This window comes from Schistocerca serialis, chromosome 1 (assembly GCF_023864345.2).
Source record: "Schistocerca serialis cubense isolate TAMUIC-IGC-003099 chromosome 1, iqSchSeri2.2, whole genome shotgun sequence".
Lineage (NCBI taxonomy): Eukaryota > Metazoa > Arthropoda > Insecta > Orthoptera > Acrididae > Schistocerca > Schistocerca serialis.
The window spans coordinates 1,098,555,252-1,098,580,343 of NC_064638.1; the positions used below are offsets into that span (position 1 = coordinate 1,098,555,252).

The 25,092-nt window shown below is 44.2% G+C and overlaps 1 non-coding gene across 1 annotated transcript; it reads right to left on the reverse strand.

Annotated features, from left to right (window-relative positions):
* Positions 1 to 13,810: 13,810 nt before the first annotated feature.
* On the reverse strand, positions 13,811 to 13,885 carry Trnas-cga (transfer RNA serine (anticodon CGA)). The gene has a single exon. It is a non-coding gene; the product is annotated as a tRNA-Ser (tRNA).
* Between the last annotated feature and the right edge of the window lie 11,207 nt (positions 13,886 to 25,092).

Sequence of the window (25,092 nt, forward strand, 5' to 3'; positions counted from 1 at the left end):
CCAAGTAAACTAAGTATATTTCCAAGCTTGTATTCTCGAATTTCGTTCTTAAGGCTTATTTAAACTAGCAAGTTGTTTAACAATATTAAAATTTTTTGTCGTCTGTAAGCGCAGTTATTTTAAAACGCAAAAGTTAAAATGAGTACAGAGCAAAAAATGTCGCCCCCCTTAAGGTACCGCCCCTAGGCCCGTGCCTAGCGGGCGTATATATAAATCTGCCACTGCACATGAACCTCGGATGTAACTGACTCGAATCCTTAGCAGCTAGATTTACATGCTCTGGTTTAATATTTCGACGCTAAAAACAGATTTATAGAGCACGTTACATGAAGCGCCACACCTGCACTATCATGGAAGCTGAATTTCGTCTAACAAGATGCATATGTTTAATTCTGTTCCACATTAGTCACTCTTTAAAATAAAGACTGATCTTGTACAGTCTCATCAGCATTAACTAAAGTAATACGTAAGAGGCATTGCTCCATTTCACTTAAATTATCAAGCATGGGTTTTCTTGACAGATTTCCTGTATTGTCACGGCCTTGCCGCAGTGGCTACACCGGTTCCAGTGAGATCACCGAAGTTAAGCGCTGTCGGGCGTGGTCGGCACTTGGATGGGTGACCATCCAGGCCGCCATGCGCTGTTGGCACTTTTCGGGGTGCACTCAGCCTCGTGATCCAATTGAGGAGCTACTCGACCGAATAGTAGCAGCTTCGGTCAAGAATACCATCATAACGACCGGGAGAGCGTTGTGCTGACCCCACGCCTCTCCTATCCACATCCTCCCTGAGGATGACACGGCGGTCGGATGGTCCCGGTAGGCCACTCGTGGCCTGAAGACGGAGTGCTTTCTTTTCCCTGTACTGTCAGCTTCAAATATGAGACATCTAAATATTAGCCCAAACTCAGTTGCTTTTCCTATGAAAGGAAATATTTTTGTCGAAGAGTTTACCACAAAAGTATTTTTTTTACATTATTGGTTAAATGGGAAAAGGCAAAATTTCCGTTTGATTTTACGACTGTAGGCCGCAGCTCGTGGTCTCGCGGTAGCGTTTTAGCTTCCCGAGCATGGGGTCAGGGATTTTCATCTGCCCCGAGATGACTGGGTGTTGTTGTCTCGTCTTCATCATCATCATTCATCTCCATTACGATCGGAGGAAGGCAATGGCAAACCACCTTGCCTAGTATGGCGGTGCGCGTCTCCCACATCGTTCCCCTGCGTCCTGTCAAGAAGAATGGGACTTCATCATTTTTACGAATGTAACAACGACTTATGTACTGTGCAGGGAAATTAAGAGTTTCATTTAGACTTAGAGTCTATACTCACAGTAAGTAGACCCAGCGCTGAGTTTTAACGTACTACTGGAGCTATGCATCTTGATGGATGTTACAGTAAACGAGGCAAATTATGTACGAAGCCGTGTCACGCAAACATACTACCGTTCCAAAAAGATTTTTCACTCTGCAGCAGAGTGTGTGCTTATTTGAAACTTCCTCGCACATTAAAGCTGGTGGCAGACCTGGGGTTGAACTTGGCACCTTCGTCTCAATCTTGACAATTTGTCTGCTGTCTGATCAGATGAAAAAAATAGCTTCTCCTTAGTGCGTGTCTGCTATTTTGAACTCTCACCTGACCAAGTCTCACAGTTTAATGTCTTACCATTAGCTAACGCAGCCAGAACTAATGTTTTAGAAATGCATTTACTGTATTACGACCTTGAGATTAAAATAACTCTGTTCTACCGGTAAATTTTGTAGGGGGCAGTACAATACGTGAAGGAATTTAGAACACACTGAATAGGGTGTTAATGAGTACCTACCTAATATAGTTTTGACTCATTTTACCCACTAATCTTGTTTGTCCTACATGGCGTACGAAGAATTCCTTATTGTCACTTGTTCAAGGGGTACACCGAACCACAGGAAAGCGAACACGCGTATCTGTAAGTTGGCAACAGATTGAGTTCAAGAAGTGAATGAAGCATTAACAAGTCCAGGATGTAGCGAAGTCGACGCAGATAAGTGAATGAAGCATTAACAAGTCCAGGATGTAGCGAAGTCGACGCAGATCATATCCCCAGGCTCATTTTGTATCAACGAACGTTTTCTTATCCCATCTCTTGTGAGCTATGCTCTTAAAGGTATTCTCAAGCTTCCGGGAATGTATTACAATTACTGTGTACTAAGTACGTTTTACTAAATTCATGTCTGAAAAAATTTACGAAAGGTGTTGAAACAATTTCCCTGAGATTCGTTACATTTTCGATACATGCTCAACAATGACTGTTCGATGATGTTACACACAGCAGGATTAAATTTGATGCTGTAAAACGCATGCGTTGTGACAGTCCGCTCAACTATGGTGACAACTGGGTTTATGTAATTCACGCTCTTGACGCGACACTCACCCCTCTGCCACACCAAACAGAAGAAAAGAGACGTTAAATCAAGAGAAGTAGTTGGCCGAGTTACAGATCTTGTTCGAACTGTCCCTTATTCCTCAAGTCGGCAGTTAGCTGTGTTCGGCATCAGCGTGGAATATACTGGTATACGGAAAAAAGTACATAGTGTTCCATTTCTTACGGGAAAATAAAAGTATTTCACAATGCCGTAACCGGTTTTGATGACAGTGAACATGGGTTGGGGTTAGTTTGAGGGGAGGAAACCAAACTGCGAGGTCATCGGTCTCGTCGGATTAGGGAAGGAAGTCGGCCGTGCCCATCCAAAGGAACCATCCCGGCATTTGCCTTCAGCGATTTAGGGTAATCACAGAAAACCTAAATCAGGAAGGCCGGACGCGGGATTGAACAGTCGTCCTCCCGAATGCGAGTCCAGTGTGGTAACCACTGCGCCACCTCGCTCGGTCAGTGCACATAAGACTATTAGCAGATACAAAAAAGCAGACTTTAAAAAATGTATTATATGTGCCAAGTAGCTTTTTACGTAATTATAAAAGAAGAATAAAATTATACCTAAAAGCACGTGCTGCAACCGATGACGTAACGTTTGCCCTGCGTTGTCAATACAACTGAAGGTCACAGCATGTACAGGTAGACGCTTAATATGCGAAGTGAAATCTTCTCTTTGTTCATTCATCGAGGTCTATATTCACGAATGAAATAGCTACTTCGACAGGATTTGTAGTTACATTCATTTGAGTAGTGTGATACTTCTTTAAACAATTTTGTTAATGTCTACATTTGCAAGGAAGACAGGAAGAATTGTACATGGTTCAAATGGCTCTAAGCACTATGGGAGGTCGTCAGTCCCCTAGACTTAGAATTACTTCCGGAAGGCAACTTATTCAGACAACATCATCCCGGCCGATTCAACCCACCCCCAAGCGCAAAAATGGCGTTTTTCTATTCTAGTATCCATTGGGCGATTTCTATCCCATTGTCAGATGTCAACCTCGAAAAAGAATTACAAATTCTCAAGAGTATTGCACAGAATAATGGCTATGATCCAAAGATAGTGAGGCAATTATATCATAAGAAAACGCGAAAAAGGACAACGACTTTAGTAAACACAAATACTCAAACCCAAGATCAGAACAAGAAATGGTTGTCGGTTCCTTATATAGGTAATGTCTCCTACAAGATAGGGCGCCTGTTGAAAAATTCAGGTTTTAAAATTTCCTTCTCGACGAGTAATAGTTAATAGCGAAATTTGGTTCATACCCTTGAGAAAGACTGTGACAAGTCAGCGAAACCAGGCGTATATAAGATTATGTGTGATGATTGCCCATGTTATTACATAGGTCAAACAGGCAGAGCTATAGCAGTAAGGTTTAAAGAACATCTTCCAATAAAGGACGTAGGAACACGGAGTCAGCCTTTGAGGATCATCTGGTGCAAATGGATCATACACCTAAACCTTTACGTGACATAGAGCTACTACATCATGAAGTTAAGGGCTGTAGACTCGACACGCTTGAGGAACTACAAATTTATGCACACCTAATTACAGATAGAGGCAATTTACTGAACGATCAACTATATCAAAAAAATAGGACATACTTCGAAGGCTTCCAGCCTATATTAGGTTTACAATAATTCATAATGCATGTGACCATTACAGTTCTTTTAATAATAGAACCTTTCCTACAGATGTTCATACGAGATTTGTTGGTCAGTTTATAAGGCTCTGTAGTAGAATGTAAAACGTAGTCATGCTGGATACTTTAATTAACTTACAATAGTAAAGTATAAAATTAATTCATAGCGAAAATGTTATCTGACGCGTGCGTAATAAGTGTTTGATTCTAAACGTCTCGCGCATGCGCGCCACCCTCTGAGAGACAGACTGCGAAGCCCTCGCGGTCCGCAGTCTCTAGTCACACGACGAGGCCCATACAACGGCCTTAAAGTGAATTTGCTACAGCTTGTTTAATAGAAGTGACAAAACCTTATGGTTATGCATCAAGTTTTAGGCAAACATTTAATTAATATTTTATGTAAGTACTACACGTTGCATCCTGTAGGATGACCATATCTAATATAATTTACTAGCACATTATAATATTAACTTTTTGCAGGTTCTGAAGAAGACGGTATTACTACCGTTGAAACCTAGGTAAACGATAAAGTTAACCTGCAACTGTAGGCTGCATATTCTTATATAAACAATATCAGTTGCTGTCGCTGCATAAAAATGTTAAAAATTATAGAATTACTTAAACCTAACTAACCTAAGGATATCACACACATCCATGCCCGAGGCAGGATTCAAACCAGCGACCGTAGCGGTCGCGCGGTTCCAGACTGAAGCACCTAGAACTGCTCTGTCACAGCGGCCGGCTAATGGTACATGATGGCATGGATACACACAGCCTAACAAACAAAGTGAAGCACCTAGAAGAAAGAGGCGGATGTCAACGTAGGTTCCCATACTTACACACCATCTGCGGGTGTGTATCTGTTTGGAGTTGAAATTTTCCGTGTCGGGTAGAAGGCCACCGGAGTGCATTAGAGCTGTTCGTGTTTAGTATTGTTATACTTTGTTCATCATAAAACTAAACGTTACGTAAGCAAAAACAAGTGGGATGGTTGGTCAGCTGCGGTAGCTCTCGTACACTGGTGCTGTTCCGCATGCGTACAGTCACACTTCCTGTAGTATAGGCTCAAACGAAGTTGATTCCCGGCGCGGTGGCTGATGGGAGCGACCGTAAAGGCATTTCCCATTTGCAGTCGCTCCCGTCAGCCACCGCACCGAGAGTCAACTTCGTTTGCGCCAATATTGAACGGTACTTGTGTTCTGATTGTCTCGCTCTTCATACGTACTGTGAAAATTGATTACACCTCTTCCAGCTTCGTAGTGAAACACGCTCGCGGAACACCATTGATGACGAGAAACAGGTTGCTCTTAACGTTTTTCACAAGATTAGAGAAAAATCAGCTTTAACGTTTTTCGGGAACATAATGTAACAAATATAAGGGAATCAATCTTCATTATATGCGTGGCGTAAACTGTAGAGTGGTAGAATTATTACCATGCTCGCAGGCAGCGGTTCGAAACTCGTTGTGGTTTATAATTTTTTTTGGTCAGTTCCAATACTTAAAACATTTAAATGCGAAATTCAAATGGCTCTGAGCTCTATGGGACTTAACAGCTATGGTCATCAGTCCCCTAGAACTTAGAACTACTTAAACCTAACTAACCTAAGGACAGCACACAACACCCAGCCATTACGAGGCAGAGAAAATCCTTGAACCCGCCGGGAATCGAACCCGGGAACCCGAGCGTGGGAAGCGAGAACGCTACCGCACGACCACGAGATGCGGGCAATACGAAATTCATCAAATATGTGTTAACTAACTAATACTTCACCATCACGTTTCAAGAAAAATGCACGTCTTCCAAATTATAATTACATATCGCAGGCAAAATTCTGGTTTTCATTGCAAATAAACATGCTTGATTATCGACACTTTATAAAAGATTGTTAAAAATTGTTGAAGTTAAGAAAACATTACGCAGTTTAATTATAAATATGTGTCCATGTGGTGCTAAATGTTATTATCCTTACATAAAAGTAAGTATTATCTTCTCAGTAACCTTCAAATCGTGACCTATATCCTTAATTTTTTATTTATGAAATTAGTGAATTTATTGGTGGCACTTTTGTCGCCTATGTCTGTGGTGACTTTCAGAACTCAAATTAATAATCAGATTCAGTAATTTAATACGACTGAATTTTAAATTGCCGGTGTTTCCATGTGTTACCACGAGGAAATAAAAACAGTGAATAGCTGAGGCAGTTTGAGTGAGAACAGTGGCGTATATATGTTTATAAAAATAATGACAAGTTTTTATTAATCCTTTTACACTTACAATGAGCTGATAAATCTTATGAAAAAAATTACAATCATTGTAAGGGGTTCACCACCCTGCTGGAGCAAATGTAATTTCGATGTATTGCTCACGCGTTGCCTGCGACAGAAATTATCTTTGCTGCAATAGAGTCGCAGGTCAGAGCAGTCTCGGCAGTTGTTGCACTCGCTCGCTGCTACAGGGCAGTTGTAGTCTGCCGCTCGTACAGCGCAGTTCATAGCCATGTAGTGTAAGGTAAATTTTGTTATTTTTTATTCGCATGCACATAATTAAGTCACTTGTCTGAGATGGTAATATGAATTTGTCTCAATCTTTTTGTGATTTGTCAGCACCAGTTGCCCCAGATTTGTAATATTCAATTTTTTATATAATGGATTGCAGATATTTATCAACAATGTAAAAGATTTTCAGAATATGATTTTTACCAGTCATCATAAAAGGAACGAATAATTTTGCATTAAGTCATTGCCAGTCCCGATCCATTCATTTATTTAAATTTAAATATTTCAGAAATTTTCCCAGATCACAGTCATGTATTCTTTAGTGATCAGACGACCAGCTGTGCAGCTATGTCAATAAGCGAAGTCAGTTTTTCTCATAATTCAGATCTCAGACAAATGTTGTCCAGTATTAGCAAATAGGCCAGCATTGCACTAAGCTGTGCCTTTTACGAGCAGATATACAGGGTGTTACAAAAAGGTACGGCCAAACTTTCAGGAAAAATTCCTCACACACAAATAAAGAAAAGGTGTTATGTGGACATGTGTCCGGAAACGCTTAATTTCCATGTTAGAGCTCATTTTAGTTTCGTCAGTATGTACTGTACTTCCTCGATTCACCGCCAGTTGGCCCAACTGAAGGAAGGTAATGTTGACTTCGGTGCTTGTGTTGACATGCGACTCATTGCTCTACAGTACTAGCATCAAGCACATCAGTACGTAGCATCAACAGGTTAGTGTTCATCACGAACGTGGTTTTCAGTCAGTGCAATGTTTAAAAATGCGGAGTTGGCAGATGCCGATTTGATGTATGGATTAGCACGGGGCAATAGCAGTACCGAGACAGATTTCCAGAATGAAGGTGTCCCGACAGGAAGGCGTTCGAAGCAATTGATCGGCGTCTTAGGGAACATTCCAGCCTATGACTCGCGGCTGGGGAAGACCTAGAACGACGAGGACACCTGAAATGGACGAGGCAATTCTTCGTGCAGTTGACGATAACTCTAATGTCAGCGTCAGAGAAGTTGCTGCTGTACAAGGTAACGTTGACCACGTCACTGTATGGAGAGTGCTACGGGAGAACCAGTTGTTTCCGTACCATGTACAGCGTGTGCAGGCACTATCAGCAGATGATTGACCTCCACTCGTACACTTCTGCGGATGGTTCATCCAACAATGTGTCAATCCTCATTTCAGTGCAAATGTTCTCTTTACGGATGAGGCTTCATTCCAACGTGATCAAATTGTAGATTTTCACAATCAACATGTGTGGGCTGACGAGAATCCGCACGCAATTGTGCAATCACGTCATCAACACAGATTTTCTGTGAACGTTTGGGCAGGCATTGATTGGGCCCCATGTTCTTCCACCTACGCTCAATGGAGCACGTTATCATGATTTCATACGGGATACTCTACCTGTGCTGCTAGAACATGTGCCTTTACAAGTACGACACAACATGTGGTTCATGCACGATGGAGCTCCTGCACATTTCAGTCGAAGTGTTCGTACGCTTCTCAACAACAGATTCGGTGACCGATGGATTGGTAGAGGCGGACCAATTCCATGGCCTCCACGCTCTCCTGACCTCAACCCTCTTGACTTTCATTTATGGGGGCATTTGAAAGCTCTTGTCTACGAAACCCCGGTACCAAATGTAGAGACCCTTCGTGCTCGTATTGTGGACGGCTGTGATACAATACGCCATTCTCCAGGGCTGCATCAGCGCATCAGGGATTCCATGCGGCGGAGGGTGGAGCATGTATCGTCGCTAACGGAGGACATTTTGAACATTTCCTGTAACAAAGTGTTTGTAGTCACGCTGGTACGTTCTGCTGCTGTGTGTTTCCATTCCGTGATTAATGTGATTTGAAGAGAAGTAATAAAATGAGCTCTAACACGGAAAGTAAGCGTTTCCGGACACATGTCCACATAACATATTTTCTTTATTTGTGTGTGAGGAATGTTTCCTGAAAGTTTGGCCGTACCTTTTTGTAACACCCTGTATAGACAGCGTTATTCTGCGACACCATCATGAGGTAATAATTTTTCAGTTTATTCAGATTGATTTCACAGGGCGCTGTTTACGTCAAAATTTACCATTTTTATGAGTTAATATATTAACAAAAAATTATCACTTTCACTATTTTCTGCGCGAAGGTTACAACATAAATCAGAAAAGGGATGGTGCTTGATTGGCAAAGCATTCATTGGGTGGAAGCTATACAAATTCACCCCTGAATTAATCCCTCTTGCAACGCAATCTGACTTTGTTTACATGCATACACTGTGAGGCACAGTTCTATGTATGTGGAATGAACTACGATCAAGTACATCACAAACTGGGAGCTGTAAATATCATTTAACAACCCTACGCCGGTGCAGCAATGCTTTACCCTTTCACTTTGATTCAGGCGGCAGCAGAAAACGGCGCGCTGTGGGTCTGGAGCGGCGCGCTGCGGCAGCTGTGATGTTCTGACGCGTACACGAATTATGTCGACAGGCGTTCTGATAATTAGAACTTCTCTATCAAAGCCCTGAAATCTCCACAGATTTCAGTGTGAGGTGCACCCTATCGCTGGTCTGGCCAAAACCAGTTTGACTCAGTCACGAGGATTCATGCTGGAATGATCAAATGTCAGACGGCCGACTCAGGCCGAGTAAGTTCCCCCTTATGACACACGATATGTCTGAGATAAAACTGCAGTTCCACTGTTGGTACAGATGGAAACTGCCACTCGCTCTTAGTCCACCACAAGTTGCAGACCACAAGTCACACCCACTGGTGAAAGACCTGAAGTTCTCCGCCAGGGGAGGACCAGTAGACGAAGGAGCCAAAGAAACACAATCACTTTCCACCAAGCCTCTGTACAGGAGCCGAAATGGCAAAACAAAAACCGCCTCCATGGTGTACAGAACAATTGAACTATCCTCTACTCATTGAATATCCCCTCTTGACTGTTGTGTTAGCCTGGTAATCAATCCAGACACGGCACCGGGGTTCCCAAACTGGAGAAGCAAGCCTCTGCTTTGCATATCCTGAGAGGAGCAAATCAGCGACTCATAATCTCTCTTGAGATTTTAGACTAGAGAGGCGTCGTTCTCACGGTAAGCATGGCCATATTTCGGCAAAAACAGCTACTTAGACAGGACCGCAGGCCCTCATTTACAGAGACATCTGATCTTTCCAGGCTGACCATTTCCAGTTTCTGAAACAACGCTGTTAAGCTTCCCAGACAGTTGTGCCAATGAAATATATGTTTGCCGCTCACTAAAAGAACCTGGTGACTTCGTGACGTTAGGCGAGTCACAGTCTTGCCTCGACTATACATGTGCACCAGTCGCTCTGTCCTTATCATCCCAGCTTCTAACGTGAGAATGCCTGGCGTTTTATCACTGTTCCACTGTATGCACAAAAGCTCAGATTACGGCAGTCTCTCATAAATGGCTTTCTCCACCCACTTTCCGCCAAATGGCCAGCTTAGCGACGGTCTATTGCCAGGCCCAAATAAAGTGTTTTGCGAACTGGTGGCCTCCTGCTCCGACCCTAAATTCGAAGGTGGGGGTGCCACGGTTCGAGGTCCCTCTCCAGGTCAGGTACACTCCACGGAGCGCTGCTTTCCAGAATCACTCGCACAGCCAGGTCGCTGGACACAGCATTTATGGCCCACAATACGAGGGCAGTTCAATAAGTAATGCAACACATTTTTTTTCTCGGCCAATTTTGGTTGAAAAAACCGGAAATTTCTTGTGGAATATTTTCAAACATTCCCGCTTCGTCTCGTACAGTTTCATTGACTTCCGACAGGTGGCAGCGCTGTACGGAGCTGTTAAAATGACGTCTGTAACGGATGTGCGTTGCAAACAACGGGCAGTGATCGAGTTTCTTTTGGCGGAAAACCAGGGCATCTCAGATATTCATAGGCGCTTGCAGAATGCCTACGGTGATCTGGCAATGGACAAAAGCACGGTGAGTCGTTGGGCAAAGCGTGTGTCATCATCGCCGCAAGGTCAAGCAAGACTGTCTTGATCTCCCGCGTGCGGGCCGGCCGTGCACAGCTGTGACTCCTGCAATGGCGGAGCGTGCGAACACACTCGTTCGAGATGAGCGACGGATCACCATGAAACAACTCAGTGCTCAACTTGATATCTCTGTTGGTAGTGGTGTCACAATTGTTCACCAGTTGGGATATTCAAAGGTTTGTTCCCGCTGGGTCCCTCGTTGTCTAACCGAACACCATAAAGAGCAAAGGAGAACCATCTGTGCGGAATTGCTTGCTCGTCATGTGGCTGAGGGTGACAATTTCTTGTCAAAGATTGTTACAGGCGATGAAACATGGGTTCTTCACTTCGAACCTGAAACAAAACGGCAATCAATGGAGTGGCGCCACACGCACTCCCCTACCAAGAAAAAGTTTAAAGCCATACCCTCAGCTGGTAAAGTCATGGTTACAGTCTTCTGAGACGCTGAAGGGGTTATTCTGTTCGATGTCCTTCCCCATGGTCAAACGATCAACTCTGAAGTGTATTGTGCTACTCTTCAGAAATTGAAGAAACGGCTTCAGCGTGTTCGTAGGCACAAAAATCTGAACGAACTTCTCCTTCTTCATGACAACGCAAGACCTCACACAAGTCTTCGCACCCGAGAGGAGCTCACAAAACTTCAGTGGACTGTTCTTCCTCATGCACCCTACAGCCCCGATCTCGCACCGTCGGATTTCCATATGTTTAGACCAATGAAGGACGCAATCCGTGGGAGGCACTATGCGGATGATGAAGAAGTTATTGATGCAGTACGACGTTGGCTCCGACATCGACCAGTGGAATGGTACCGTGCAGGCATACAGGCCCTCATTTCAAGGTGGCGTAAGGCCGTAGCATTGAATGGAGATTACGTTGAAAAATAGTGTTGTGTAGCTAAAAGATTGGGGAATAACCTGGTGTATTTCAATGCTGAATAAAACAACCCCTGTTTCAGAAAAAAAATGTGTTGCATTACTTATTGAACTGCCCTCGTACATCTTTCTCCCTGTTCACCGTCGCCTCCAATACGGCCCCTCAGGCACAAGTTCTCGACAGGCTACATGTGCTGTTACAAGATCATTCTGCCCACAATTTCCTTATGTAAAAAGTCATACACTGCATATACCAAACGTAGTACTGGAGAACACTGAGACTGAGGCGTGTTGCGGCTCGTGTTGGTGCCGTCGGTAGGTTGACATCATCTAATAGGGATAGTGGCGTCTCGTTTTCTTCTTGTGTTTGCTGACGCCACTCCATTTGCTAGCGTTGTCTGTTCGCGAGTGGCAGCAGCAGCGGTTATCAATATCTAGTACGGTGGTACTATCTTTGGAAGGACGTCAAGTGTTTCCTGGGTCAGAGTGTGTTGGGGAGTTCGGTTGGGACGGAGCAGCAGTGAGGTCCGGCAACGCCAGGACATACCGGGACCGCTGGCGGCATGCAGGCACTGCCAGATCGATGGGCTGCAGTTGTGAGGGCCACAGCCTCGTTGTCCACCGGACCCAGGACGTTTGAGTTGAGTGAACGTTAACCCAGGAGTGAAACCTCCCCTATTTTGAGATCACGCCGTTTGTTCGCAAGTTGCTTCTCGCAGGGTCGCTGAGATGAAGAGCAACGAGTGGAGTGTTTGGAGTTGGCGAAATTAATTATCCGTCCTCCACTTCTTATTATTACTCATCGAATTCCTTGTGTTATTATTGGTGAAGTTCAACCAGTGGTATTTTTCTACCTAGTGGCCGCTAATGCCCCAGTTACCTGTCCTGGAGGTTAACGTATTTTCGCGGCAGAGTACCTTTCCTCTCAGAGATCACAACCTAAAACATTAATATTAAATTGATTGACAGCGTTGTTAAAGAGAGAGTGGCATGCCACCTCTCATCATTGTCCCATTTTTCAACAGGGCAATACTCGTCCACATATGGCACGAATCTCTAAGAACTTGATGCGTGATGTTGAGATACTGTCGTGTCCAGCAAGATCCCCACATCTGTCGCCGACAGATCATGTCGGGGACTAGCTCTGACATCAACTCTGTTCCAGTGCCAGTATCAAGCATATGGAGAACCATTTACCAGCTACAGGAGAGGATACAACGGCCTTTTGACGCGCTTCCCAACCGTATCAGCGCTTGCATCCAGACCAAAAGGGGACAACATCATACTTATAGCATATTTATAATGGGCTCCTGCTGCCAAATTCTTTGTAAATTTGATTCGATTTTTTTAACTACTAAGATAACATCATATATTTCCAGTATGAGATTTTCACTCTGAAGCGGAGTGTTCGCTTATATGCAACTTCCTGGCAGATTAAAACTGCGTGCCGGACCTAGACTCTAACTCGCCCCTTTGCCTTTCGCGGGCAAGTGGTCTACCGTCTGAGCTACCCAAGCACGACTCACGACCCCTCCTCACAGCTTCATTTCCGCCAGTATCTTGTCTCCTACTTTCCAAACTTCACAGAAGCTCTTCTGTGAACCTAGCAGAACTAGAACTCCTGGAACAAAGGATATTGCGGAGACATGGCTTAGCCACAGCCTGGGGGATGTTTCCAGAATGAGATTTTCACTCTTCAGAGGAGTGTGGGCTGATATGAAACTTCCGGGCAGATTAAAACTGTGTGCCGGACCGGGACTAGGTAGAGCACTTGCCCGCGAAAGGCAAAGGTCCCGAGTTCGAGTCTCGGTCCGGCACACAGTTTTAATCTGCCAGGAAGTTTCAACATCACATATGTTCGTACTTTTTTGTCAGACAGTGAACTAAACAACTAACTGACAACAAACTAACTACCTAAAAACTGACATATTAGCTAACCTACATTGATAAACAAAGGATGGATTTCATCCCCTTATAAAACCTCGATCTCTACCTATTGTTACCGTTAGTTACATTGACAACACAACAGGAACCTTGCGTAACCACATGCAGAATGTGCTTTCAGGTTATTGTCGTTTTTCTTAGGATTCTGTAACTCAGTCGGTGTAAACAGAATCCTCAGAGGATCACTTTGTTGCACATCTATTTGTCCGTTTCTTAAGATCCCTTTTTTCAGGAACGGGCAGAAGTATCATGCTGATATTTGTGTCAAATACTGTCGTCTGTGATCCGTTGGTGGTGTAAAAAAATTAATCTTCAAAGTCAAATGTTTTGATACTCGTAAACTCACTCACCAAAAACCTACAGATGAACTACCTATGTATATAATCAAGTTCCAAACTTCCTGACAGATTAAAACTGAGTACCGGGCCGAGACTCGAACTCGGGACCTTTGCCTTTCGCGGGCAAGTGCTCTACCAACTGAGCTACCCAAGCACGACTCACGGCTTGTCCTCACAGCTTTACTTCTGCCAGTATCTCATTCTGGGTAATTAAGTATGTACGGAACTCTTAGTGCGCGAGTCCTGCACGCACTTGCCCAATTTTGTGATATATATATATATATATATATATATATATATATATATATATATATATATATATATATAGGATCAAACTGCTTTGGTCATCGGTCCCTAAACTTTCACACTACTTGATCTAACTTAAGCTAACTTGCCCTATGGACAACATACACACCCATGTCCGAGGGAGGACTCGAACCTCCAACACCGGCCGTTGTGGCCGAGCGAGGGTTTTTAGGCACTTCAGTCCGGAACAGCACGACTGCTACGGTCGGAGGTTCGAATCCTGCCTCTGGCATGGATGTGTGTGATGTCCTCAGGTTAGTTAGGTTTAAGTAGTTCTAATTTCTATGGGACTGAAAACCTCAGATGTTAAGTCCCATAGTGCTCAGAGCCATTTGAACCATTTTAAATCTCCGACGGGAGGAGCCGCGCGAACCGTGACAAGACGCCCGAGACCACGCGGCTGCCCCGCGCAGCTTGTTTTCATTATGCGGATAGTTACTTGTCAGATTGTATAGATTTTAGAATGATTCTTTGTCTCCTCTGTTGTAGGTAAGGAAGGTCTGGCGGTGAGCACGGCTTGTGAAACGATTTTCTGGTTTTATCGTAAAAGAAATTAAATAACTTATACTGGGATTCTGTGGTACTGCAACTAAAAGTCCGTTACACACAAGCGGATAGCAACAGTTCCGCGAATTCTGTTACGTGGAAACTAACAGTAAGCTACGACAACGTTTCTGGGATGTTTTTGGGATGTTTCGCTATTGAAACGGATACCGACGAGTGACTGCGGGACTTTTTGTCCCCTGTCACTGGTCCGTGCAGTAGCGAGACATGGTTTTGTGGAGTGATTGAGATAAGTGGCACTCGGATGTGAGACTCTCGACCCGGCTGATGCTCGTCAAACGGTATTTGCCTAAGTATGTTGCAGCAACAGTAAAATCAGCTGAGGTGATGCGACAGCAGTCGCTGTTTTTCCTGCTTCAGACCTGAACGTTAGCTATTGTTGATGGTAAATTGATTGGTAGTGTTGATGAAAATAGAACCGACGATGGCACGCTTCCCACGCTGTGTTAACTGTTTTTGCACAGATCTTTTTCTTGCCTGTTTGTATGTCACTTTAAAATGGCTCTGAGCACTATGGGACTTGACATCTGTGGTTATCAGTCCCTAGAACTTAGAACTACTTAAACCTAACTAACCTAAGGACATCACACACATCCATGCCCGAGGCAGGATTCGAACCTGCGACCGTAGCAGTCGCACGTCCCGGACTGAGCGCCTAGAACGGCTAGACCACCGCCGCCGGCCACTTTTAACAGGTATATCCTTTTATTCTTATTGTTTGACAAATATAGATCCTAGCAGGCAGGCACTGTCAAACGAAAAATTGCTGTCTCTGATCTGACAGTTGAAATATACTGCCACCTGCTGCCAGTTTCAAAGAAATCTATTTTGTTACCCAATTAATTTCGGAAATTGTTGCCAAGTAAAAATAACTGTCGCTAGTTTTTGATTTAATAACTGGACTGGCCTCGTGGAAGGGAGACTGCACCAAATAACTTAAAAGCCCTGGAAGCATACAATACGTTAATATACTTACTGTGCCACCTGTATCAGGTGAAAACTACATAAATGAATAACTGAAAAGTTACACACTCATCTATGATAATAAGATCCATTGGTTTATCTACAAGCGTAAGTATTTGAAACATTGAAACGTCTTTGGCTGCCCCTACAGGCTTCAACTGAATTCCACTCCTCAAACAAATGTTTGTACTGCACGTGGTCACATTTCACCGAACAAAAGCTTTTTAGTGCTGTGTGAATTTGTGGCAGATAGAGGATAGTACAATAAATTAAATTGAATGACAATAATTGTGCGCCTGACAAGGGCTTCAGATGGTGTCTGGAATTAGACAGCGGAGATCTTACTATGTTCCCGGGATAAAAACTCACGAGGCCGAAATTAATTTGCACACGCCTATTTCATTAAACAAGAAGTTACTCGTGTAAGTGAGGGCACAGATGATGCTCGCACCAACCACCAATGGAAGTAACATGACCACTGGACGAACTTCACAATATAACCTCCAGTATTTTGTGGAGAAATAACAAGAAACATCATTATGAAAATCACATCGGCAATAAGTTTCTCTTAACAGTTACAAGCAAACACGCTCCCAGATAACCGTGCTTGTTAAAGCGTCGTTTCTGGGACGGGGAAGTACAGCGGTTCCAGGTCGAATCAGCCTGAAGACGAGTGGCGTGGTGCCGACCAACTTACCTGTGCTTTTTATGTGGTTACCCACATCTCTTTGGCTAAATACCGGGCTAGTATCCAAAACCCGCCTCAGTTACACAATTCGCAAAAATTCAGAAAACTTTCGCTCATTTTCACATGAATACCAATACAAAGACAGTTGGGACGGACATATTTCGTCCCGAGGAGTAACGGGATTGCGAAAGGAACAGCATCAGGCCACCTTTTAAATTACCCATGCCACATCCGTTAATAACAATGTCGATGCTGGACTAAGGCACCAGAAGAAGATGAAACACAATTCCAAGCAAACGCCTGTGGCGGTATACAATAAATTTCCAATCCACGTCGTCGCTGACCACACCAAACACAAGAATCTCATCCGGCGTCAAATCTGCAAATTATCGTCACAAAATATCGTCTGCAAACGAGAGTTTACTTTCATTTCCATTTGAAAGAAGCTAGTTCGACTTGATAAACACTGAGGTGAAAAAAGTCGTGGGACATCTCCTAATATCGTGTCGGACCTCCTTTCGCACAGCGTAGTGCAGCAGCTCGACCGGCCTGGACTCAACAAGTCGTTGGAAGTCCCCTGGAGAAACACTGAACCATCTTGTCTCTATAGCCGTCCATAATATTGAGAAAGTCTTGCCAGTGCAGGATTTTGTACATGAGCTGGCCTCTCGACTAGGTCCCATAAATGTCCGATGAGATTCATGTCGGGGAACCTGTGTGGCCAAACTATTCGTTCGAATTGTCCAGAATGTTCTTCAAACCAATCGTAAACAACTGTGCCCCTGTGACATGGAGCACTGTCATCCATAAAAATTCCATCGTTGTTTAAGAACATGAAATCCACGACTGGCTCCAAATGGTCCCCTGGTAGCCGAACATAAACATTTCCAGTCAATGATCGGTTCAGTTGGACCAAAGGATCTAGTCCATTCCAAGTAAGCACAGCCAACACCATTATTGAGGCACCACCAGCTTACACAGTCCCTTGTTGACATTTTGTGTCCATGGCTTCGTTGCGTCTGTGCCACACTCGAACCCTACTATCAGCTCTTACCAACTGCAATCGTGGTTCATCTGACCAGCCCCGATTTTCCAGACAATTAGGGTCCAACCGATATGGTCACGAGCCCAGGAGAGGCCTACGGGCGTTTTCGTACTGTTAACAAAGGCACTCGCATCGCTTGTTCGATACCATAGGCCATTAACGCCAAATTTCGCCGCACTGTCCTAAAGGATACGTTCTTCGTATGTCTCACATTGATTTCTCCTGTTATTTCACACAGTGCTGCTTGTCTCTTAGCAGTGACAAATGGTTCAAATGGCTCTAAGCACTATGGGACTTAACATCTGAGGTCATCAGTCGCCTAGACTTAGAACTACTTAAACCTAACTAACCTAAGGACATCACACCATCCATGCCCGAGGCAGGATTCGAACCTGCGACCGTAGCAGCAGCGCGGTTCCGGACTGCAGTGCCTAGAACCGCTCGGCCACAGCGGCCGGCTTAGCAGTGACAACTCTACGCAAATGCCTTTGCTCTTGCTCGTCAAGTGTAGATCGTGGGCCATTGCGTTGTCCATGGTGTGAGGCAATGCCTCAAATGTGGTATTCTAAGCACATGACACTGTGGGTGACGAAATACTGAATTCCCTAAACATTTCCGAAACGGAATGTCCATGCGTCTAGCTCCAGCTACAATTCAACGTTGAAAGACTTTATTCCTGTCGTACGGCCATAATCACATCGGAAACCTCTTCACGTGCCTCAACTGAGTACAAATGACAGTTCCGCCGATACACTGACTTTTATACCTCGTGAACGCGATATTACCGCCATCTGTATATGTACATATCGCTATCCATGACTTTGTCACCTCATTGTAGATGCGGATGGATAAATATCGAATGAACACGCTTGCCCATCTGGCTGCCTCATGCTGCGGAACTCGCGAAAAGCCAGTTGTGAGTGACAAAAATGAACTGTAGCAATGCTTTTCACTCACAACGCATGGCTAGATTTCACCAAAGACAATTAGGTTCAAATGGTTCAAATGGCTCTGAGCACTATGGGACTAACATATGAGGTCATCAGTCCCCTAGACTTAGAACTACGTAAACCTAACTAACCCAAGGACATCATACACATCCATACCCGAGGCAGGATTCGAACCTGTGACCGCAGCAGCAGCGTGGTTCCGGACTGAAGCGCCTAGAACCGCTCGGCCACAGCGGCTGGCGACAATGAGGTACGAGCCCGTGAAGGGCTGCATCCACCCTTTTGAGCTGGCGGAACAGAACTCTACACTCAACGTTTTTCTCCTACGTAGTCCACGCTTTCTCCCTGGTCACGCAAATAACTTGCGAAGATGTTACTGTGAACCGACCGTGTAGCGATTCAAGGAGCACAGCACTCTGGGGGTCAGGCACGACTACCGCGGGCATCTTGGAAGTATGGATGGGAAAAAGCGACTGGTTTGGACCGATAACGCTATTTTAATTTGGAATAACTGATATTTTTCGGTATTTATTTTATGTCGATTATAACAAATGTTTTTGTTTTTTCTAATAACCGGGTAAAGGAACTGAAATATCAATTAGCCATAGTAGCAGTGTTAAAAGTTTTCATCAAACTTGGGACATAATATAAAGAGAAAACTTAAAACTTAACAGTTCATTCTCAGTTCACATCAAAAATAGAAAGCATCTCATCTGCTGCGTGTGTCTACACAAAATACCCTTATTTGCTTTTAGCCCATGGAAACAGACGAATTAACGAGAGAAATAAAAATCTTCGTCCTCAGTTTTCACCCTTTATCATTGGCTTTTCGTAATGTCCAAATAGCGGTATATTCCCGATTCAAAAAATTAGAATCAGTAGGAGAATACTGCTGATTTTTGTAGCAGTCAACCACCAGGAAAGCAGCGAATTGTGGATGGACTTTTATTTACGTACTTAATTTAATATTTTGAGTCTGTGCATCTTGAAACTGAGGGAATCAAAATTTTACAATCTTTGTTCTTTTTCTACCGGTTCTAGGGGCTCAGTCCGGAACCGCGCGACTGTTACGGTCGCAGGTTCGAATCCTGCCTCCGGCATGGATGTGTCTGATGTCCTTAGGTTAGTTAGGTTTAAGTAGTTCTAAGTTCTAGGGGACTGATGACCACAGATGTTAAGTCCCATAGTGCTCAGAGTCATTTGAACCATTTGAGCCGTTTCTTTTTCTACGCTTAGTACAGCAAATAATAGAAAAAAGAACGTGAAATCTGTCATTTAGGAAACTGGTTATTTCGTGTTGTTTTAGGAGTCCGTTTAAACTGACATTGAAAAAAAACCGATAGCCCTATAACTGAAATCCGGTTGTTTCCTCGATAACCGCCGTTCCTACCTTAGAGCTGCCACTCGCCAGTAAATGCTGGCGATAACAACTGAAGAATGGAAATGTTAAACACTCGAAGTCCAATTATTTCGCAAAACGCGTTTTCAGTGGTGTTGTGTTCTCGAAGCGCTGATGGGTGTCCCTAGACTTGTTCCAAGTGCCAAATCATGGAGATAATGTTTCAGACATTCATGGCAAGAAGCGCATAATGCAGGAAAGGTGATCAGTGCCTTTGTTCCAGAAGATTTACACGAGATTGTTGAGCTAGCTGAAGCTGTGAATCCATTCCATATAATTCCAGTGCGAAGGTACCGTTCTGGTATTTACCTTAAGCGATTTAGGGAAAGCAGATCTGAATGACTGGACAAGGATTTGAAGCCTGGTCCTCCCGAGTGAGACTCCATTGTGCTAAAGACTCCACCACTTTCCTTGGTGTTAAACGCTGTGATAACAGCAACAGAGGACGTTCTCGCAATTAGTTACACAGTCAGCACTTTGAAAACAACCAGCAGTCGTCCTCGTACAATTAACGTCTTAATTTTCGCTGATTGGACGAAAGTAAGAACATCAATGAAATATCATGCAAAAGTAATAGATTCCGATCCATATGACCTCCTAAAGCCTGATTTTATTCAAATGAAAGACCGGTAAATACAGACCAATAAAGACCTATTTTCTTCCCTTGGAGATACAGTTACAGCCTTCTGCTCTGTGGAATCCCAAAATTAAACCCAAGATTCTACAGTGACGGAAAAAAATGAAATTACAACGAAATCACTACGCTTAGCTGCATAGAGGCGTTGATATACGTCAAAGGGGACAGTCGAAAATGTATGACCGGACCAGGACTCGAATCCAGGACCTCCTGCTTACATAGCAGACGCTCTATCCATTTTTTTTATTTTTTACTTTGTTTGTTATGGTTCGTCGTATTTCGTCGTAGCGGACGTCACATGACATCCGATGAAGTTCGTTGTTGATCTTTTCACTCAAGTTTTTTTATTGCAGAGGCCAGCCAGCTCTCTGACCGAACACGCAGAGCTATCGTGCCGGCATCCACCTGAGGCACCGAGGACATAGAGGATAGTGCGACTGCAGGGACTTATCTCGGCACGCTTCCCGTTAGGCCCACTTTCCCAACTTATTGTCCCGCACTATATTCATAGTGCCCCTGCCCATTATACTCATTACTCGTGGCTTTTTGCCGTTTCCCGTAAGAGTTCGGGCACTGTTTGTGCATCCGCACAGAAGAAGATGGTCAAATTGGCGGTGAGCCTTAACTGTATATGTATGAAGATGGTATCCTCTTGGACATGTAAGCAGGAGATCCCGGGTTCGAGTCCCGGTCGGGGCACACATTTTCGACTGTCCCCGTTGACGTGCATCAACGCCTGGTTGCAGCTAAGCGTAGTGATTTCGTTGCAATTTCATTCAAAAAACGAGCTGCATGGTCACCGATATATGTGGAAAAAAAATCTCAACATCAAGAAGGCGTTGTGCGACATAAGCGAAAGTTGGTAGGCGTGTTTCTGCATACGGTATGGAAGATGATGTTTATTGAAAAGTCGCACTAGTACCGCTACTTTCAGGATGCAAATAAGATTTGATTTAATTACACTCCGTGACGGTCGTGTAACTTTGAGATTGGACATGATGAGTTGACTTTAGTCAAGAATCATTCAAGACGACAAAGATACCATTATCAACAACTCATTGAGATTGAACGAGTTCGTGGAATAGGGCTACGAAAGCTGGATGTTCCTTCTGCGATATTGCAGAAAGACTTGGAAGGAATGTACCACCGTACATGATTGCTGGTGGCGGTTGTCACGAGAATGTACAGTCCCAAGAATACCGGGCTCTGTGGCACTGCCGAGAGGGAAAACCATCGTGTTCGGTGTATGGCTCTGGCGCATCTTACTGCGTCTGGAGCAGCAATTTGAACACCACAGTGAGAAGACACAAAGAACCGTTACAAATGGTTCAAATGGCTCTGAGCACCATGGGACTTAACAGCTGTGGTCACCAGTCCCCTAGAACTCAGAACTACTTAAACCTAACTAACCTAAGGACATCACACACATCCATGCCCGAGGCAGGATTCGAACCTGCGACCGTAGCAGTCGCGCGGTTCCGGACTGCGCGCCTAGAACCGCGAGACCACCGCGGCCGGCGAACCGTTACAAATCGATTTACTTCAAGGACAGCTCCGGGCCAGACACCCTGTAGCGTGCATTCCACTGACCCCAAACCAGCGCCATTTTGACTTAAGTGGTGTCAGGCTGATTGGAGGGCAGCGTGGGGCTCTGTTGTGTTTAGTGATGAAAGCTGGTTGTGCCACGGTGCCAGTTATGGCTACGTGTTTGTTAGGAGGCCAGTTGAAGGCCTGCAAATAACCTGTCTGCATACTAGACACGCTGGACCTACACCTGGAGTTAGTATCCAGTGTGCTATTTCATATCACAGTCGTGGTTATTTCACACACCATGACTGCAGATTTATGGGTCAATCTAAATTCGACCTGTTGTGCTGCCACTCATGAACATCGTTACAGGGGGTGTTTTCCTACATGCTCTACAGAGTGTCGACATATTGCCCAGGCCTTCTCGATCACCAGATCATCCACCAGTCGAGCACGTATGAGACATCACTGGACGATAACTCTGACATCAGCATTAACCCACCCTGTATTGACCGACCAAGTGTAACGAGCGTGTAGCGCCATCAAATAAACTAACATCTGGCGCCTGTACAACACGCTTCATGCATGTTTGCATGCTTGGATTCAACACTGTGGCGGCTACACCGGTTATTAATGTACGAGGGCAATCCCAAAAGTAAGGTCTCCTATGTTTTTATAAGTGCATAGACTTGTTTATTTCTACAATGGTTTACATCAGTTTACTGCTTGAACATTTAGCTATTTTTCGACATAATCGCCATTCCTGTCGATGTGTTTTTGTAGACGCTGTGGCAGTTTTTGTAAGCCCTTGTGCCCATGTCATACCAGCTCGCCGCCATGCTGTTCAGAAAGCTATGAACCTCATCTTTCACCTCGTCGTCGGAGCCGAATCGCTGGGACCACAATTAAAGCTGACAGGTACTGTGAGACTCTGAAAAAACTCAAACGGGCAGTTCAGAACCGGAGAAGAGGAATATTGAGCAAGTGCGTACACATTCTCCGTGACAACGCTCGCCCACACATCGCTCGGCAAACCGTTGCTCTCCTGCAACAGTTTCAGTGGAACATAATCACCCACCCACCCTATAGTCCTGACTTGGCGCCCAGTGACTATTACCTGTTCCCTAGGTTAAAAGAACATTTGGCCGGAAAGCGATTCAACTCCGACGACGAGGTGAAAGAAGAGGTTCATAACTTTCTGAACAGCATGGCGGCGAGCTGGTATGACTTGGGCATACTAAAACTGCCACAGCGTCAACAAAAATACATCGACAGAAATGGCGATTATGTCGAAAAATAGCTAAATGTTCAAGCTGTAAACTGATGTAAACCATTGTAGAAATAAACAGGTCTATGTACCTATAAAAAAATAGGAGACCTTACTTTTGGGATTACCCTCGTACTAGCATTTCCCATTTGCAATGGCTTACCTCGCGGTTCTATTAACCTGTGATCTTGTAGTCTTGATCACTTAAGCATGTTATCCAAACAGACGTATTCCCGAAATTTTCGTTACTCTACATTAGTTATTTTTTTTTAGTGTTGCAGTTTTTTTCCGTCACTGTAGTTCTGTCAGAGGTTACTGTACTCGAATAATGCCTCACGTGGCGCGTCACGACATAGCATATTTATGTAGGCGACAACTAAAGATACACGAAAGTGATGGATCTGAAAAATTTTCCTTACAATTGCATAGCTTTATGTAAGGACTCAAGACTAAATTATTTCTACGTTTACGGAAGCGTGGTGTTGCAATAACTACCTGAGTAATGTTAGACTTGAGCAGCAGCTTCTTGTGTGAAAACATTGCACACAAGCTATAGCTGACAATCTGTACCGGCTCTGGAGACGACACAGAATCACAAATAATTTCCTTAGCTGAGAAACGTGTAAAACTGCTGTGCACGGTGCTTGATTTGCTATTCAGTGATGGGAAACTCGAGATACATATCCTATGTTGCAAGATGTACTACAGCGTAACTTTATCTTTTTTAATTTCTCAAGCTGATTATTCAAACGACTTCCTGGAAACTCGTTTCCAAAGCCTTTGGAAAAAGCACTCATCAGCAAAAATTGATTAAAAAAAAGTAATCTACACGCTGTGCCAGAAGCAGGAAAACAAGCAGTGACGTCATACATTTTGAGATGGCGCAACGGAAAGACACTGGTTCCTCATCTGGGATCGCGGCGGTTCAAGTATCGGCGAACGTCAAAAAATTATGGCCAACATACGTTGTTGGTATTACTCTTTTTGCTGCACAGAACTGAATAAAGTGTGTTCTCTTCAAATTTAGGAGAAGTCCGTTTTCGTAGAACCACTTAATAATTCTATGAAAGAAGTCATAAACAGTATGTTCTGTCGCTTTCTCTCTAATGGGATTTACTATCATACAAGTATCATCTGCCTGATGAATGTGAAGGTCCTTCACATACATAATTTGGAAGATGTGTGGAGCCTAAATTGTTCAAATGTGTGTGAAATCTTATGGGACTTAACTGCTAAAGTCATCAGTCCCTAAGCTTGCACACTACTTAACCTAAATTATCCTAAGGACAAACACACACACCCATGCCCGAGGGAGGACTCGATCATCCGCCGGGACCAGCCGCACAGTCCGTGACTGCAGCGCGGACCTTAAATTGAACAAAAGCACAGAGACCGCCAGCAGTTGAAGAGGGTCGTAATGTGTAATAGGCAGACATCTATTCAGACCATCACACAGTAATTCCAAACTACACCAGGATCCACTGCAAGTGGACAGTTAGGTGGGAAGTGAGAAAACTTGGATATCACGGTCGAGCGGCTGCTCATAAGCCACACATTATGCCGCTAAATGCCAAACGACGCCTCGCTTAGTGTAAGGAGCGTAAACATTGGACGATTGAACACTGGAAAAACGCTATGTTGAGTGACGAATCACGGTACACAATGTGGCGATCCGATGGCAGGGTGTGGGTGTTGCGAATGCCCGGTGAGCGTCATCTGCCAGCGTGTGTAGTGCCAACAGTAAAATTCGGAGGCAGTGATGTTATGGTGTGGTCGTGTTTTTCATGGAGGGAGCTTGCACCCCTTGTTGTTTCGCGTGGCACTATCACAACACGGGCCCACACTGATGTATTAAGCACCACTGTTGAAGAGCAATTCGGGGATGGCATCTTTCAGCACGATCGAGCAGCTGTTCATAATGCACGGCCTATGGCGGAGTGGTTACACGACAATAACATCCCTGTAATGGACTGGCCTGCACAGAGTTCTGACCTGAATCCTATAGAACACCTTTGG